The 17,858-nt window shown below is 36.3% G+C and overlaps 2 long non-coding RNA genes across 3 annotated transcripts; both read left to right on the top strand.

Moving 5' to 3' along the window:
* The first annotated feature begins 3,019 nt into the window (after positions 1–3,019).
* LOC127564836 (uncharacterized) lies at positions 3,020–4,704 on the top strand. 2 transcript variants are annotated; one of them, XR_007954367.1, is made up of 4 exons: positions 3,020–3,056; positions 3,087–3,174; positions 4,261–4,348; positions 4,612–4,704. It is a non-coding gene; the product is annotated as an uncharacterized LOC127564836 (long non-coding RNA). The 2 variants fall into 2 exon arrangements; XR_007954366.1 differs by lacking the exons at positions 3,020–3,056; positions 3,087–3,174 and adding an exon at positions 3,704–3,880.
* Positions 4,705–4,967: 263 nt separating this feature from the next.
* On the top strand, positions 4,968–6,603 carry LOC127564837 (uncharacterized). Its single transcript, XR_007954368.1, has 2 exons — positions 4,968–5,051; positions 6,086–6,603. It is a non-coding gene; the product is annotated as an uncharacterized LOC127564837 (long non-coding RNA).
* Positions 6,604–17,858: the final 11,255 nt, after the last annotated feature.

Here is a 17,858-nt window from a genome sequence, read left to right as displayed (position 1 = left end):
TAGGTCAAGGAAGTAACATGAAACAATGAAAAGAACAAGGAATGTGGTTCCTGACTACTTGGCTTTGAACCCCAAATCATTGTTTGCTATATGTTCAGTCTTACATAGGTCATTTCCTCTCTCCTATAAAAATGAGGTTTGAATCAGACAATTAAAGGTTAGAAAGAATTGCTCTGCAGGAGGTGACTGCCAAAGTCATTTCTCTGGGGCTTAATTTCCTCATCAGCAAAATGAGGGAGTTAGACTAAATTCAAATAAACATTCATTTAGCATCTGTTATGTACAAGATGCTGTGCTAAAAACTGAAGCTAAAAATGTAAAAATCTAAAAGTTCCTGAATACAAAGATCTTACATTCTGCTATAGGGAAGCAATATCTATCTAGATGCATAAATTCAAATGTAACATCTATGTCCATTCCAGTTAGACTTGGGGTGGTGGAGCAGATTGTGACTTCCTGTGCACTTAATTTCAAAAAAAAATCAGGTTGATAAGATTAAAAGCATTTAAGTGTTTATTAGTTGCCAAACACTGTTAAATTCTGGGAATAAAACATAAGCACTCTACTCTCAAAAAGCTTACACTCTAAAATGTGGGAAGATAAAACACAAAATAGTGCTATAAAACTAGAAAGGAAGAAAAATAGATTGGGAAGTATCAAGCGGAAATCAAAGAAGTCAGATTTACAGCTGGAAATGGGAGGAACAATAGATAGCCCGGACCCCTCCCCGAACCTTTTAGGAGGAATTCACCAATGAAAGGATAAGGGCATGTTTTAATGATGAAGGGTGAAGAAATCAGGATTGTCAAAAGCACTTAGAGAATGCCCTTTTCAAAATGGAGGAACTCATCAATGGGAGAAAGGAGTAAGCTTGGGATATTCCAGGGTGATAACATCCTCGGGACAAATGGATTGAGAGATTTTAAATAAGAATTGATCTTGAACATGGGGGTGGGGGTGGGGGCGGTGGGAGAAATTGGATCCAAGATGCGCGTTTTTTTTTTTTTTTTTTGTTTGTTTGTTTTTTTGGTCTCTGGCTACTTTGATCAGACTGTTCCATTTATAGGGCGAACCATATGAGCGGGATGGCAAAGAAACCGAACGCATATACCTGAAGCAGGAGAGGGGGAGCAGGGCCAGGACCACCTGGAAGCAGAAGCCTGCTTCACGCTCTCTTTCAGTTTTCGGAAGGTACCAGCAGGAGTTATTCTGTGGTGACAGTAGGGGGGAAACTCCTGAGGAGCCACAGGGAACGGACCTTAGAGGCGCTAACCTCCTGTCAGTGCAAGGGAACGCAGAGCCCTGGGACGGGGAATGCTGGGCGCAGTGATAGCCGCTGGTTTGGCTTGATCAGTCAAACATTCTGACTAATGGCAGGAACACAAGTGTGTCTTTGTAAGTGACGTGGAAGGAAACACAGTTGGGATGAAGGGAGCCAGTCTTTGTAAATAGGATGAGGGCCAGATCATCTCTCTGATTGGTGGAGACACCGACCCAGCTCCGAGACAGACAGGGGAGAAACGCCAGTCCTAAAGCTTCAGAGCCAAGCGCTTGGGTTCGGCGCGGCTCCGGGAGCTTGTGAGTTGCTCCAGAGCGCCATCTGGTGTTGGATCCTACGCGTGACAAATGAGCTCTGGTTCAGACAGCCACATGGCTTCGTTAGGGTCCTGACTGCTTAAAGGGACCGGCGGTTGGTCACAGGTCCTGCAATGCAAAGTGTTACACAAAGGCATATAGAAAGAAATTTCGAAAGAGAAATTGTGGTAACAACTAAAAGGATCAGGAAAATTGGCAACCGGGCTGTGTTTCAAGGACGCCAGAGGACTGAGATCCCATTTAGCTCTATGATCTTGCTCCATGGAGAAGTTGAATTATTTCCACAGACACATTTCCCCTCCTCCCGCTAGCCTCTCTTCTACAGAATGGAGGGTTGAACCAGACAATTAAAAACAAGAGAGAGTTAGAAAGAATTACTACCTGGGAGGTGATTGCATATTTCCTTCTCTGTGGGAGGTAATGCTTGTCACCGGTGGGTATAATCATAGATTTCCCACCCTCCTTGCAAACTCGCCAAATACTTCTCGGAGCGTTAGCATTTGGGGAGTTCCCTTTTATCCCTCTCTCGTGCAGTACTTAAAGAAGTCTTATCCTTGGCTGGAGATGGAAACTAGCCTAAATATTCCCCACCACTCAGTCACCTTGGGCCATATGTGGAGACAATTTTCTTCAATATCCTGCTCTACCTCTTTCATCGCTCCCCTTCCCCACTTCCGATCTGGTTTGAGAAATGGGAAACTGAACGCATCATGCTCTCTGAAGCATGTTTAAATTAGCTACTAATTTGTAGTTGCTACAGGTATATAGTAGGGCAATAGAAAAGAGAAAAGCATGGAGTGTTTGTTCCACATAGATTTACCTAAATGATAGAATCTGCAGTCCCGTCATTCAAACTCTATGAGCTAGGTGGGTGGGGCTATTCCTATAGTGCCTGGCTTCCCAAGAGCTCAAAGTACTTAAAAACACTTTTCATGGATCTGGTTTAGAGTTGGCTAAGTACTTTTGTTTCCTTCTTTGAAGACACTGGGAATTAAGATTGGAGAAGAGCTTATCCCAGGTTATTTAGCAAGACTAGTAACCAAGAAATTAAAAGAATCCAACTCTCCTAATAGAATTTAATCTTTACAGTAACCATGACTCTGCCAAGTAAGTACTGTTATTATTCTCATCTTACAGGTGAGGAAACTAAGGCAAACCAGGGAAGTTAAAAGAATAAAAGTCTCCTAACAGAATTTAATCTTTACAGTAACCATGACTCTGCCAAGTAAGTACTGTTATTATTCTCATCTTACAGGTGAGGAAACTAAGGCAAACCAGGGAAGTTAAAAGAATAAAAGTCTCCTAACGGAATTTAATCTTTACAGTAACCCTGACTCTGCCAAGTAAGTACTGTTATTATTCTCATCTTACAGGTGAGGAAACTAAGGCAAACCAGGAAGTTAAAAGAATAAAAGTCTCCTAACGGAATTTAATCTTTACAGTAACCCTGACTCTGCCAAGTAAGTACTGTTATTATTCTCATCTTACAGGTGAGGAAACTAAGGCAAACCAATGAAGTTAAAAGAATAAAAGTCTCCTAACAGAATTTAATCTTTACAGTAACCATGACCCTGCCAAGTAAGTACTGTTATTATTCTCATCTTACAGGTGAGGAAACTAAGGCAAACCAATGAAGTTAAAAGAATAAAAGTCTCCTAACAGAATTTAATCTTTACAGTAACCATGACTCTGCCAAGTAAGTACTGTTATTATTCTCATCTTACAGGTGAGGAAACTAAGGCAAACCAGGGAAGTTAAAAGAATAAAAGTCTCCTAACAGAATTTAATCTTTACAGTAACCTGACTCTGCCAAGTAAGTACTGTTATTATTCTCATCTTACAGGTGAGGAAACTAAGGCAAACCAGGGAAGTTAAAAGAATAAAAGTCTCCTAACAGAATTTAATCTTTACAATAACCTTGACTCTGCCAAGTAAGTACTGTTATTATTCTCATCTTACAGGTGAGGAAACTAAGGCAAACCAGGGAAGTTAAAAGAATAAAAGTCTCCTAACAGAATTTAATCTTTACAGTAACCATGACTCTGCCAAGTAAGTACTGTTATTATTCTCATCTTACAGGTGAGGAAACTAAGGCAAACCAGGAAGTTAAAAGAATAAAAGTCTCCTAACAGAATTTAATCTTTACAGTAACCATGACCCTGCCAAGTAAGTACTGTTATTATTCTCATCTTACAGGTGAGGAAACTAAGGCAAACCAGTGAAGTTAAAAGAATAAAAGTCTCCTAACAGAATTTAATCTTTACAGTAACCATGACTCTGCCAAGTAAGTACTGTTATTATTCTCATCTTACAGGTGAGGAAACTAGGCAAACCAGGGAAGTTAAAAGAATAAAAGTCTCCTAACAGAATTTAATCTTTACAGTAACCATGACTCTGCCAAGTAAGTACTGTTATTATTCTCATCTTACAGGTGAGGAAACTAAGGCAAACCAGGAAGTTAAAAGAATAAAAGTCTCCTAACAGAATTTAATCTTTACAGTAACCATGACTCTGCAAGTAAGTACTGTTATTATTCTCATCTTACAGGTGAGGAAACTAAGGCAAACCAGGGAAGTTAAAAGAATAAAAGTCTCCTAACAGAATTTAATCTTTACAGTAACATGACCCTGCCAAGTAAGTACTGTTATTATTCTCATCTTACAGGTGAGGAAACTAAGGCAAACCAGTGAAGTTAAAAGAATAAAAGTCTCCTAACAGAATTTAATCTTTACAGTAACCATGACCCTGCCAAGTAAGTACTGTTATTATTTCATCTTACAGGTGAGGAAACTAAGGCAAACCAGGAAGTTAAAAGAATAAAAGTCTCCTAACAGAATTTAATCTTTACAGTAACCATGACCTGCCAAGTAAGTACTGTTATTATTCTCATCTTACAGGTGAGGAAACTAAGGCAAACCAGTGAAGTTAAAAGAATAAAAGTCTCCTAACGGAATTTAATCTTTACAGTAACCATGACTCTGCCAAGTAAGTACTGTTATTATTCTCATCTTACAGGTGAGGAAACTAAGGCAAACCAGGGAAGTTAAAAGAATAAAAGTCTCCTAACAGAATTTAATCTTTACAGTAACCATGACCCTGCCAAGTAAGTACTGTTATTATTCTCATCTTACAGGTGAGGAAACTAAGGCAAACCAGGGAAGTTAAAAGAGTAAAAGTCTCCTAACAGAATTTAATCTTTACAGTAACCTGACTCTGCCAAGTAAGTACTGTTATTATTCTCATCTTACAGGTGAGGAAACTAAGGCAAACCAGGGAAGTTAAAAGAATAAAAGTCTCCTAACAGAATTTAATCTTTACAGTAACCTGACTCTGCCAAGTAAGTACTGTTATTATTCTCATCTTACAGGTGAGGAAACTAAGGCAAACCAGGGAAGTTAAAAGAATAAAAGTCTCCTAACAGAATTTAATCTTTACAGTAACCCTGACTCTGCCAAGTAAGTACTGTTATTATTCTCATCTTACAGGTGAGGAAACTAAGGCAAACCAGGGAAGTTAAAAGAATAAAAGTCTCCTAACAGAATTTAATCTTTACAGTAACCATGACTCTGCCAAGTAAGTACTGTTATTATTCTCATCTTACAGGTGAGGAAACTAAGGCAAACCAGGGAAGTTAAAAGAATAAAAGTCTCCTAACAGAATTTAATCTTTACAGTAACCATGACTCTGCCAAGTAAGTACTGTTATTATTCTCATCTTACAGGTGAGGAAACTAAGGCAAACCAGGGAAGTTAAAAGAATAAAAGTCTCCTAACAGAATTTAATCTTTACAGTAACCATTGTAATGCCGGAGAAACTGAGGCAGGAGAGAGATTAGAGAGTTTTAATACTTTATTAATGGGAGAGTAAGATTGACTGGACAGGACTCTCATCTCAAATTATCCAGTCAGACAGAGATAAAGATATACTGGGACCAAGGAATCCATGTTGGTCCCAGGGCTGGAGGAGACTGTCATCTCAAAGAATCCAGCATCCAGCATCCAGCCGCCAGCCACCAGCCGCCAGCCTCCAACAGTGAATGGAGGAACCCCAATTTCTTAAATACCTTTTCTCTAAATAAAGGAAGGGGTAAGAAGTGAGGGAAAACCTCTATCAGGATAGGGAGGCCATAAATCCTAGAAAACCCAGAGACAGGATGTCTGAATACAAAAGAAGTAAAGATATAGAAGTAAAGATGTCAATGAGACATCTTGGAATATTTTAGAGGGATATTGTAAATCCTTGAGGACAGAAAAAGAGTCAGGAGGCCTACTCTCTTGTTTATCTTTCTAATTTATAACCTTTGAACAAATAGTCCTCATTCTTACTGGGTCAGAGGGGGATTTACAACTAAAGAGATTGAGACAGAACAGTTAAGGAAACTGAGACACGGGAACTCGTACAGGGAAACTGAGTCAGGACAGTTAAAGAGAACTGTGGCATAACACCATGACCCTGCAAAGTAAGTACTATTATTATTCTCATTTTACAGGTGAGGAAACTAAGGCAAACCAGTGAAGTTAAAAGAATCTAAGTCTTAATCAGTTCTGATGGATGTGGCTCTTCTCAACAACAAGGCAATTCAGGCCAGTTCCAAAGATTTTATGATGATGAGAGCCATCTATACCCAGAGAGAGGTCTGTGGGAACTGAATGTGGATCTCAACATAGCATTTTCACTTCTTTGGTTGTTGTTTGCTTAAATTTTATTTTCTTTCTAACTTTTTTCCTTTTTGATCTGATTTTTCTTGTGCAGCAAGATAATTGTATAAATATATATGCCTACATTGGGTTTACACATATTTTTACCATGTTTAAAAAATAAATAAATAAATTTGAGCTGAGGGGTGGGGGAGGAAGACTCCAAGTCTCTTAACTGTAGGTAACTTCACAACAATCCTGCAAAGTGAATTTTGTTATAATTTAGAACTGGAAGGGATTGTAGAGAATTTCTAACCCAATTCCTTCATTATTCAGATAATAATTATAATACTAAAGCATTTATATAGTATTCTAAGGTTTACAAATTCATTTACTATATTATTTCACTTGATTAGTATGAAAAACTCTATGAAGTAGATGTTAATAAGCATTTCTGGCGGATTTGATGGATTAATCAGGGCTTCTTGACTCCAAACCCAGTGTTCCTCCTACTAGGTCACCAATAGTAAGAAAATTAAGACCCAAGAGTTGTGAAATGATTTGTTTAAGGCTGCATAGCAAGGAGAAAAAAAGAATTAGGACATTAAAACCTAACTTTCTCCCAAGTGCTATATGGTGAACGCTGAACTGTGAGTCACAAGAGCTAGGTTTTATTAATCACCATGCTACACTAGGTAACTTTTGTCTTATTAATCCCACTTAGTTAACATCTTGTTGTAAGAATCCTTGTTTCAAGTACATTTATTTTTCTAGAGTTCTGGCTCATTACAAATAAGGAAAATTTACTCTGTCATTGATATTACTGAATATTATTTTAGACCATTTAAAATAACTACACCGTATAAAATGCCTGAGAGTTTGCTTGCCAAAACAAAGGAACTACATGAACATAAACTTAAAACTTTTTTTTACAAATAAAGTCAGATTTAAACAAATGGAGTAATATTTATTGTTCATGGGTAGATAAAGCCAATATAATAAAAAATGACAATTTTACTTAATAAATAATAAATCTATTCAATACTATTCCAATTAAATTACTAAAAAAATTGCTAAGTTAGAAAAATAATAATAAAATTTATTTGGAAAAACAAAAAGTCAAGAATTTCAAAGAAGCCAAATGAAAAAATGAAAAGGACGAGATTCCAAAATATCACACTTTAAACTATATTTTAAGGTGAAAGTATTGTTGAAGTGTAAAATGGATGATTTTGATTATTTCAAATGAAATTTCTTATATAAATAAAACCATTGTAGTCAAAAACAGAAGGAAAGCAGAAAATTGGGGGGGAAATTTTCATGGACAATCTCTCAGATAGGATATGATTATCTTAGAATGCTATTGTGATATGAGGGTGAACTGGTTGATTTAGAAAAACAGGGAAAGATTTGTATCTATGAAGGAAGACGCTATCTACCTTCAGAGAAAGAATTGAAAAATAGACATATGTGTATATAGTGCTACATATGTTTATATGTGTATACAATACTCTTAAGGTCTGTGACTGGTCTTCTCACCCATTCTGGAAGGCTGGAGTGTTTCCCAGTAGGGGTGGACATGGGATACAATTAACTCTCAAGGTCCTAAGGCTGTTTGGTGTAGGGGAGGTATCTATCTATTAACTCACAATTGTAGCTGCTGAGGCCCCACCTATGTGCTTCATATTCCATAAAATCAGCCAAAATGACAGCATTAATTCTTAATCATGAAACATTTACTGAATAAGAAGACAAAAGCCTTCTCAAAATGGAGGTCCTGAGAGGACTCATCAATGAGAGAAAGGAGTACGCTTGATAAAGGGATGTTCCAAGGTGATAACATTTTGGGACAAATGGATTGAGAGATTTTAAATAAGAACTGATCTTGAACTCAGGCCACTGAAGAAAGTTTTTTTTTTTTAAGTCTTGGCTAGATTCTAAGGCAGGGATAATTCACAAAATGATTCACCCAAGTCTGGAATTCATAAAGCAAATTCAGGTCTTCTCAGCGTATTCTGAAAAGTTTCTTCCTCTCAAGCCATATAAGATAGTAAAGAGTAAGGCAGACAAATTTCTGAGTGATTCTCACCTTTCTAGCTCTTGATAGTAATAAAAAAAGCAAGTAATTTAGTCTTTTTACCAGCCAGCTCTTCATACAACTGAGGATATTTCTTCCCTCCAATTAGCATTTTTAAACAGCAGATATTTTCTCCAATCAGTCAGCTCTCAGAAGCTGTAAAGCCTGCTTTCCTCAACTAAACTGATTTTAGATTAGAGTACCACCTCCTTATTCCTTCTCATTGGCTTCTAATTCCCTCTCCTTTCTTTTTTTTCTTTCTCGTCCTTTTTGTCTTCATCTTCTTCTTCATTTCCTCCTCCTTCAATTTGCATCTCTGAACTCTCCCAAGATATCACGGGGAGGGAGGGTGGAAGGGGGGTTATTGGCTAGATTTCTTAAGGGCCAGGCCTTAAACCAAAGCCAATCTGATTCTAATTGGCTACTCTTAGGTGTTAGGCCTAGTTCCATTTGGTCAATGTTTGGGGTTCTTATTGACTCAGATTGAATGTAAATAGCAATCATTTCTGCTTTGGCCAGAAATCCCTTCCCAGATTCATTCATTCATTTATTTAGATTTTTTTGGACTAGGTGAATGAGGAGATTCTTTGCCTCAATTGCTACCTAGTATTAATCACTGAATGGCGGTGCTTTTCTCCCATTGCATCCAGTGCCATCTCCAATCACCCTGATCTGTATCTGGCCACTGCATGCCTCTGGAAGGGAAAGTGATGCAGGTGATCTTGCACAATCCTCCCTCACTTAAATCCAATTCATTTGCATGTCATGGTATCACCTCCCTGATATCATGGAAGGAGAAGCAAATCACTCACTGACTCCTACCTCAAAGCAAAAGTTTCTTATATGAAGTAATTAACCTCTACCTTTGAAAAATCAAAATTCACATTTGTGTCAAATCTACCACAAATAGACAATGCACATTCATCTCAGTTACAAAAACTTTTCCTGGCTATCACTTTAATATCCACATCATAACCATATGTAATTGAGTTTCGCAGAAACAAGACATTTTGGAAATTTTTGCCTTCATTAATTCTTTTTTCTCAGAGGCACTGCTTTCTCTCAAGTACTTGTCTCAGGACTTTCTGCACGAGAGGCTACTTTATCTTGGACCCTCTCAGATTTGTATGTTTCTCTCAAAATAAGATTACTTTTTTCAGTGTTTTCACTGAGTTTCTTCACCTCTTTTGATAGATAACAATGTCCAAATAAAATAAGTGCACCCCTGTATAAAAAAAAATTCTATCTATATGGCACCATGGAAGGTTTTCAATAGATTTTTCTCTACTAATATCTATAGAAACTATGGTAGTTCCTGAGGGAGAGAGTGTACATCACCTGAGGAGTATTATCTCTTTACTTTCCTTAGATTGTCATATGAGTAATTTTTCTACCATTATGTAGCCAGTATCAAATAGTTTTGATGATTGCTGCTTTACAGTATAGGTTTAGGTATGGTACAGTTAGGTCATCTTCCTTAAAAATTTTTTTTCTGCCAATTGAGGTGGGCTTATTGTAATGAAAGTCTGGGAGATGTGACTCTGATCATGACAGTACTCTTGTACAAAGAGATCCATCTCAATTGAGACTAGTCCTGCCTAGTGAACCTAGACAAAAAGTTTATTATTTATCCAGATCTACCTGAGTTGAACAATGGGCCAGAATTTACCTAGATTCCCTTTAACTTCAATCAGAAATAGGCTCTCCCAGTTAGGTGAAGTCCCACCCAAAATTGAGGGGACTGTTTCATTATCTTTCACAAGGACTAGATTTTGAATGAGAAAATAGAAAAGATCTTTGGGTCTCACTTATAAAGTTAGTTATTAGAATAATAACAGACTGAGGAAGACCTTAAAAACGGACCCAAGGAAGGTATTAAGGTTTTGCAACTTAGTTGCATGAAAATGTCTTAAGAAAAAGCAAAACTGGTATAATTGGAGTCTATGGGATTATTAAAGACTACTCATTGCAAAAAGGAAAAAATAATAAACAAATAATTATTTTTCTCAATTTAGCAGAACTGGGAGCTATTCTTAGGGAAGTGACAGATACTAAGGTTGGAACCATTTGAATGCAGATAATGAGACAGATAAGTAAAAGATCCCTGCAGTATATCTAAGATCTTTGTGTCAGAAGGGAGTCTCTGTCATACATTTAGAAATATATAATGTTCATGTACAGTAAATAAGAATAACAGCTGTATTGTAAGATAATTATAGACTTGCTTAATGATTACATTTTAAACAACATGATCTGATCCATTGTATATCCAGATCAATATTATTTTTATCTGTTTATAATGAGGTATATTTATCACATACAATGTATGTGTACAGTCCATCTTTCTCTTTTTCTCTCCCTCCACTCCAATTTCTCTTTATCTCAAACACATTTCCTACAGCACAACATATTTTGGACTTTGAACATTTGAAGAGAATGTTTCAGACAAACTAACCTCAACAATGATAATATTTTATTAGACATACTGTTTATTTCTCAAGGACAAGTCAATCCAGGCTTGTTTCCCAAAGAGATATCTAAAATGACTTGATTAATCCTTTTAAGTAAAACTGAACTTTCTTCCACTCCCTACCCCCTTAATCAGCACTGAGAGAACCAAAGTTGGCAGTCAGTACTGTTCTATATTAATGAATTGGCAGTAGTATGGTAAAAGAAAATGTCAACTTTAAAATAGTCTAAAGGTTAAAACAATTGTAAATGCCAAGAATCAATGCAGTCAAATTCAGAAAATAGTAAATGTTATTTAAAAGAGAAGTATTAAGAAATCTAATTAGGAGTTGCCATCTTATTTATGATCCTGAATAATCCCTAACTACCTCTACAAAAGAAACAACCAACAATAGATGAGGATTCTGGTAGACAAGTGTTCTGAAGAGCACTAGATTTAATAGGGGTTTCTCCTTCTGGATCACTTCCTTGTTGTGGCAGAGGGACTTGCAGAAGTCAGTGGAACTATGAGCTATGACACACAGAGTTAGCCAAGACAGATCATAGTGGAGAATTCTGACAAAAGGTAATCCACTGGAGAAGGAAATGGCAAACCACTTCAGTATCTTTGTAAAGAAAACCCCATGGACAGTATTAAAATGATAAAAGATAGGACCCAGAAGATAAGCCCTTCAAGTTGGAAGATATCCAACATGCTACTGAGGATGAGCAGAGGACAAATAGCTCCAGAACAATGAAGAGGCTGGGCCAAAGCTGAAAGGAAGCACAGCTGTAACAGTTCTCAGGAGTGATAAAAGGAAAATCCGATGGTGTAAAGATCAATAATACATGGTGACCTGGAATGCTAAGATCTATGAAACAAGCCGAGCTGGATGTGCTCAGACAGGAAATGGAAAGATTAAACATATAGGGTATCAGCAAACTTAAATAAATGGGAATAAATGAATTTAATTCTGATAATCAGGTAAATCATTAAAATGTGGAAGAATCCTGTAGAAGAGATGGAATAGCTCTCAGAGTCAATAAAAGGGTGAGAAAAGTCATATTAGGGCATAATTTCAAAAATAACAGAATGAAATCTGCTTAAATCCAAGGCAAACTGTTCAACATAACAGTAATACAAGTCTGTGCTTTGAACACTGATGTCAGAGGCAAATATAGATCAGTTTTTAATGAAGACTTGCAAAATCTCCTAGAAATTACAACCCCTCCCACCCAAGTCACATTCATCATAGGTCAGGGGTGGGGAATGTCTGGCCCATAGGCTGGATGAAGCTGGCAAAATCATTTGCTGAGGCAACTACAGGGGATGGCAAGTTCAGTATAACTTCTCACTGCTTGAATTGTATAGGTTGATAATTTTGTAAGGCCTGCAAATGATATTACAAATATCCAAATGGCCCTTGGCAGAAAAAAGGTTCACTACCCCTTCATAGGGGATTGGGATACTAAAGTAGGAAATTAAAAGGTAATTGGAATAATAGGTAAATTAGTCCTTAGAGTACAAAATAAAGTAGGGCAGAGACTAATAGGGTTTTGACAAAGATAAATTTATTGGTCATATAAAAAATTCTCTTTTTCAATAACCCAAAAGGTGTTTTCTGGACAATGGTCAATATTAAAATCAGATTGATTATATTTTGCAGCCAAAGGTGGAAGAGCTCTATACAGTCAGTTAAAACAAGACCTGTGTCTCAAATCATGAGCTTCTTATTGCCAAGTTCAGGCTTAGTCTGAAGAAAGTAGGGAACACCAGCAGTTCCTGTAGATATCACCTAAAAAATATCCCTTATTAATAAAAAGTGAAACTGATACACAGATTTTAGATTTAAGGGATTTAAGGGACTAGATAGCATGCCTAAAAAACTATGGACAGAGGTTCACAATATTGTACAGGAGATAGGAACAACAAAAAAATTCCAATGGGAAAAAACCAAGAAAACAAAATGGCTGTCTACGAGGCTTTACAAATAGCTGAGAAAAGAAGGAAAGTGAATGACAAAGGAATGAGGGAAAGATATACCCAACTGAATTCAGAATTCCAGAGAATAGCAAAGAGAGATAAAAAAAATTTCTTAAATGAGCAATGCAAAGAAATAGAAGAAAACAAAAGGAAAGAATAGATTTCTTCAAGAAAATTAGAAATATCCTTTCTCATTTTTTTTCCTTTTGATCCGATTTTTCTTGTGTAGCATGACAAACATGGAAATATATTTAAAAGAATTGTACATGTTTAACCTATATCAGATTGCTTAGAGAGAGGGAGAAAAATTTGGAACACAAGGTTTTGCAAAACTGAATATTGAAAACTATCTTTACATGTATTTGGAAAAAAAAATATTATTAAAAATAAACATTAAAACAAACAAACAAAAAAGAAAATTAAAGTTATCAAGGTTTATGTGAAACGTAAAAATGAGCAGGAAAAAAGAAAAAAATGGTAGGAACTTAACAAAAGCAGAAGAGATAAGAATATGCAGAACTATTTAAAAAGATTTTATCATTTGCAAACATGATGGTGTGGTTACTGACTTAAAGCCATACATCCTGGAGAGTGAAATCAAGTGGGCTTTAGGAAGCACTGCTAATAATAAGGCTAATGGAGGTGACAGAATTCCTGCTGAGCTATTTAAAAATCCTAAAAGATGATGCTGTAAAAGTGTTGCACTCAATATGTCAGAAAATTTGGAGACTGGAAAAAATCAATTACATCCTAATACTAAAGAAGGACAATGCCAAAGAATGTTAAAATTGTAGAACAACTGTGCTCATTTCTCAAACTAGGAAGGTTATGTTTAAGATTCTGTAAGGAGGCTTTAATTGCATGCAAACTGAGAATTATCAGAAATGCAGACTGCTTTTCAAAGAGGCAGAACTAACTAGAGACCAAAATGCTAACATTTGTTGGATTATAGAGAAAATAAGGTAGTTCTAGAAAAAAAAAAACCAAAAAAAACCTTACTTTTTCTTCATTGACTACAGAAAGCCTTTGACTTTGTAGATCATAACAAAGTGTGGCAAATTTCAAAGAACTAAGAGTACCAGATCATCTTCTTCTGAGTATGTGGATCAAGAAGCAAATGTTAAAACGGAATATGGAACAATAGATTGGCTTAAGATTGGGAAAGGAATATGAAACTATATATTATTATCTTGTTTATTTAACATATATCATACAAAATGTCAGGCTAGATGAAATTAAGGTTTTTAGAAGAAATATCAATAATCTCAGATATTGAGATTGTAATGCAGAAGTAACTGAGCAAGACAGAGATTAGAGACCAATTCAATAGTTTATTAAATGGAGAGAAATACTGGGACCAATGGATCCATGGTTGACCCCAGGGCTAGACGAGACTATCATCTCAAAGAGTCTAGCCCCCAGTATTGGGACAGCAAGCTTTTTATAGAATAACAAGAACAATGACATAGTGGGGAAGGCACCTAGATGGGGATAACCTAATGGTGGGGGAGGTTACTGATATTCTAATGACATCTAAAATGGACAAACCTTTATCTTGTCTTAAGAAGGAATGTCTATAAAAACTTCATCTCAAACATTAAGAGGGAAAGGTTATAACCTAAGGCAGAATAACTAAATAGGACAATTGGAGAAACTGGGTCACAACATTAAAAAGGGAACTTTGGCACAATAGAAATGATACTATGCAACATAACTAGGTGACACAGTAGATAAAGTGCTGGGCCTAGTGTCAGGAAAACATGAGTTCAAATCCAGCTTCAGACACTGCCTAGCAGTGTGATCCTAGGCAAGTCCCTGTTTGTCTCAGTTCTTCACCTGTAAATGGACAGGAAAAGGAAATAGAAAATCATTTCTCTACCTTTGCCAAAAAAAAAAAAAAAAACCAAAAAGAAAAAAATAACCCACCACCAACAACAAAAAACCCAACCCAGAGGGGGTCACAAAGAATTGGACAAGACTAAAAAATGACTGAACAACAATAACAATATTCTGATGGTAGAAAATGAAGATTTAAGAAGTCTTTTGATGAGGGTGAAAGAGAAGAGTGTCAAAGATGCCTTGAAGCTTAATATTAAAAAAGCAAATCTAAGATCTTGGCAATTGGTTCCATCACTTCCTGGCAAACAGAGGGAGAAGAAATGGAAACAGTGTCAGATTTAATATTCTTCTGCTCAAAGATCACTACAGATGGCAACAACAGCTGTAAAATTAAAAAAAAAAAATAAAGGTGCTCCTTGGAAGAAAAGCTTTGACAAATCTAGACAGCATACTAAAAAGCAGAGAAATTGCCTTGCTGACAAAGGTCTCAATAGTCAAGTTACGGTTTTTCCAATTGTAATGTATGACTGACTATGAAAGTGCGACTACAGGGTAAACTGGGAGCCACAGAATCAACACCTCCAAATTGTGGTACTTGAAAAGACTTGAGAATCTCTTGGATAGTAAAGAGATTAAATGAGTCAATGTTTAAAGAAATTAAACTATTCTTTAGGACAAAGACTGAAGTTGAGGTTTTAATACTTTGATCATATAATGAGAATACAGGTTTCTGGAAAAGACCCTCATATTGGGGAAGGTTGAAGACAAATGATAGTAGAGGATGTGAAGGACAGATAATGTCATGGAAGTAATAGCTTGTATGGATTTCCAGAGACAATGGGGGATAGAAGATCTTAGCCCTCCTGTGGTCCATAGGTCATGAAGAGTTGGACATGACTGAATAACTGAACAACAGGGAAAGAAAAGAAGCAAAATAGAACTCTTGTTGTTATAGTTCATTGGATCTTTATGATCCTGGGGATATATTGTCCATGTCGTTTTCTTGGCAAAGATACCCCAGTAATTTCCTTCCCCAGTAGATTAGCTTTGAACTTGGGTCTTAATTACTTCAGGCTACCATTGCATCCATTGAGTCACTAGCTGCTTTTGCTGGAACTATAGGTGAAAGTAAAGATGAAGAAATTGATTGAGGCAACATGACAGCATTCTGTGAAATCCTGAGCTATTCTTCAACTGCTATAAATTGAGAGCCTGCTCTGGGAGTGTTTGGGCTCCTGAGATTTTGGAGGACGGAAACCTTAAATGAATTCGATGAAGAGGAAGTTGGTAGATAAGAATTGAAGTTGAAATAAATCCAGCCTAGAGGGACTGCATTCTGGAATTTGATAGCTTACCCAGAGGTGATAGAATTGATTGAAATATTCCTTATTCCTTCATAAGCTTTTCCTAAGAGGTCTCTTCCTTATCCTCCATCTAGGTAGTCTTAAAGAGTTAACAAACATATTTGTATATAGGGATAGAAAATGAATCTACTATTTGATTCCTTTCTCATAGCTTATTTCTTTTATGTATTAGATACTTTTGCTATTAATTTGTTATCTCTAGTGAGATTTTCTATTAGAAAGTATTGCACTGGGAGAACTGTTCGGTTCTGCAAATGTGTATTGTATCTAGGATATACTGCAACATATTTAACATATATAGGACTGCTTGCCATCTTGGGGGGGGAGGAGGGAGGGAGGGGAAAAAACGAAACATAAGTGATTGCAAGGGATAATGCTGCGTAAAAATTATCCTGGCATGGATTCTGTCAATACAAAGTATTATTAAATAAAATTAAATTTAAAAAAAAATAGAAAGTATTGCACTGAATGGGTTATTTACAAAACTGAATACTCAAAACAGCCACGATGAATCAAGGAAAAGCAGCAAAAGACTCTAGAGTTAAAGTCATCAGAGCTTTCAGGTACTGTTTGTATATTTGTATCTCTCTAGCATCAGCCAGGTAGTAAATTTAGTTAAAGAAGACAATCTCAGATATTTTTGCCTTAGGTTGCAGCCTCCTTCAGCCCTCACAAATCAGTATTACTAGAACTTTTCACAAAGAACAAATGGAATGGTTGGAATGTTGCCTCCTTTTATTTTTCTTGAATACTCTGGGGTAGAGATGTTAATGGGTATAGTAGTTAAGCATAAAAGAGAAATGGTTTAAACAAAAACAAGAATATATTTTGACTTTTCTTTCTCTTAGACTCCACAGTTAGGTTTTTGCTTTTGCATTAGCTTTAGGCCTTCATCCCTTCCTCTTTTCCCTAAATAATATTTCTTTTGTTTGCTCAAGGCCAAGAGACCTCATACCTCTTATAATATGTGTGTGCATGATATGTGTGTATGTGTGTGGTTGTAAATGTATCCTATCCATACCATATCCATAGATCTATAAATTCCTAGCTATACCATCTATCTATATTTCCTATCCATGCTATATCTATTGATCTGTCTGTATATAATATGAGGTTTGATCTCTTACAAGAGGTTTGAACAAGAGTGGCCAAAAAATATTGTATTTATATTTAATAAGATATTTTATGTAATTTTTTTGACAACATATTTGTTTATGTTAATGTATTTCAATATGTGTATGTATGCACACATACACACACACACACACACATATATGTAAACACCTAGAAGGATGTGTCGGAGGGGTGGCCATCTATTATAACTATGGGTGGTCTGCCTGTGTTTTAGATTTTTAAAAGGTGAAAATAGTATGCATTGATCTGCCCTGCACTTCAACACTTGAGACCCAGAGTAATTTGCCTAATGTGCATTGTCAGAGGCAGAAGTGAAACCTAGTTCTTCCTCACTCCTGATCCAGTACTGGGAAATGAGGGTGAAGATTGATTAAAAATAGCCAAGGAAAAGATATATTGAAAAACTCTTCCTGTTTCTCTGTCTCTGTCTCTCTATCTCTCTGTATTGTCTCTGTCTCTGTCTTTCTCTGCCTCTCTGTGTAAATTGCATGTTTTTTTCCTGGTCCATAGTCTATCTGAGAGATCTTTAGCAACCTATGGAACTCTTAAGACAACCATGACCCTATTATAAAACTGTGCATAAACTTTGATCCAGCAATACCACTACTAAGGCTGCATCCCAAAGGGATCATTTTAAAAAAAAAAAAAAGGAAAGGGACAAAAGGACTCACATGTACAAAAATATAGCAGATTTTTTTTTTTTTGGTGGTGGCAAAAAATTGGAAATTGAGGGAATGTCTATTACTTGGGGAATGGCTGAACAAATTATAGTATATGAA

Source organism: Antechinus flavipes, chromosome 5 (assembly GCF_016432865.1).
Source record: "Antechinus flavipes isolate AdamAnt ecotype Samford, QLD, Australia chromosome 5, AdamAnt_v2, whole genome shotgun sequence".
In the NCBI taxonomy this organism is placed as follows: Eukaryota; Metazoa; Chordata; class Mammalia; order Dasyuromorphia; family Dasyuridae; genus Antechinus; species Antechinus flavipes.
The sequence above is the reverse complement of the archived record's forward strand: the minus strand, read 5'-3'. Positions and strand labels throughout refer to the sequence as shown.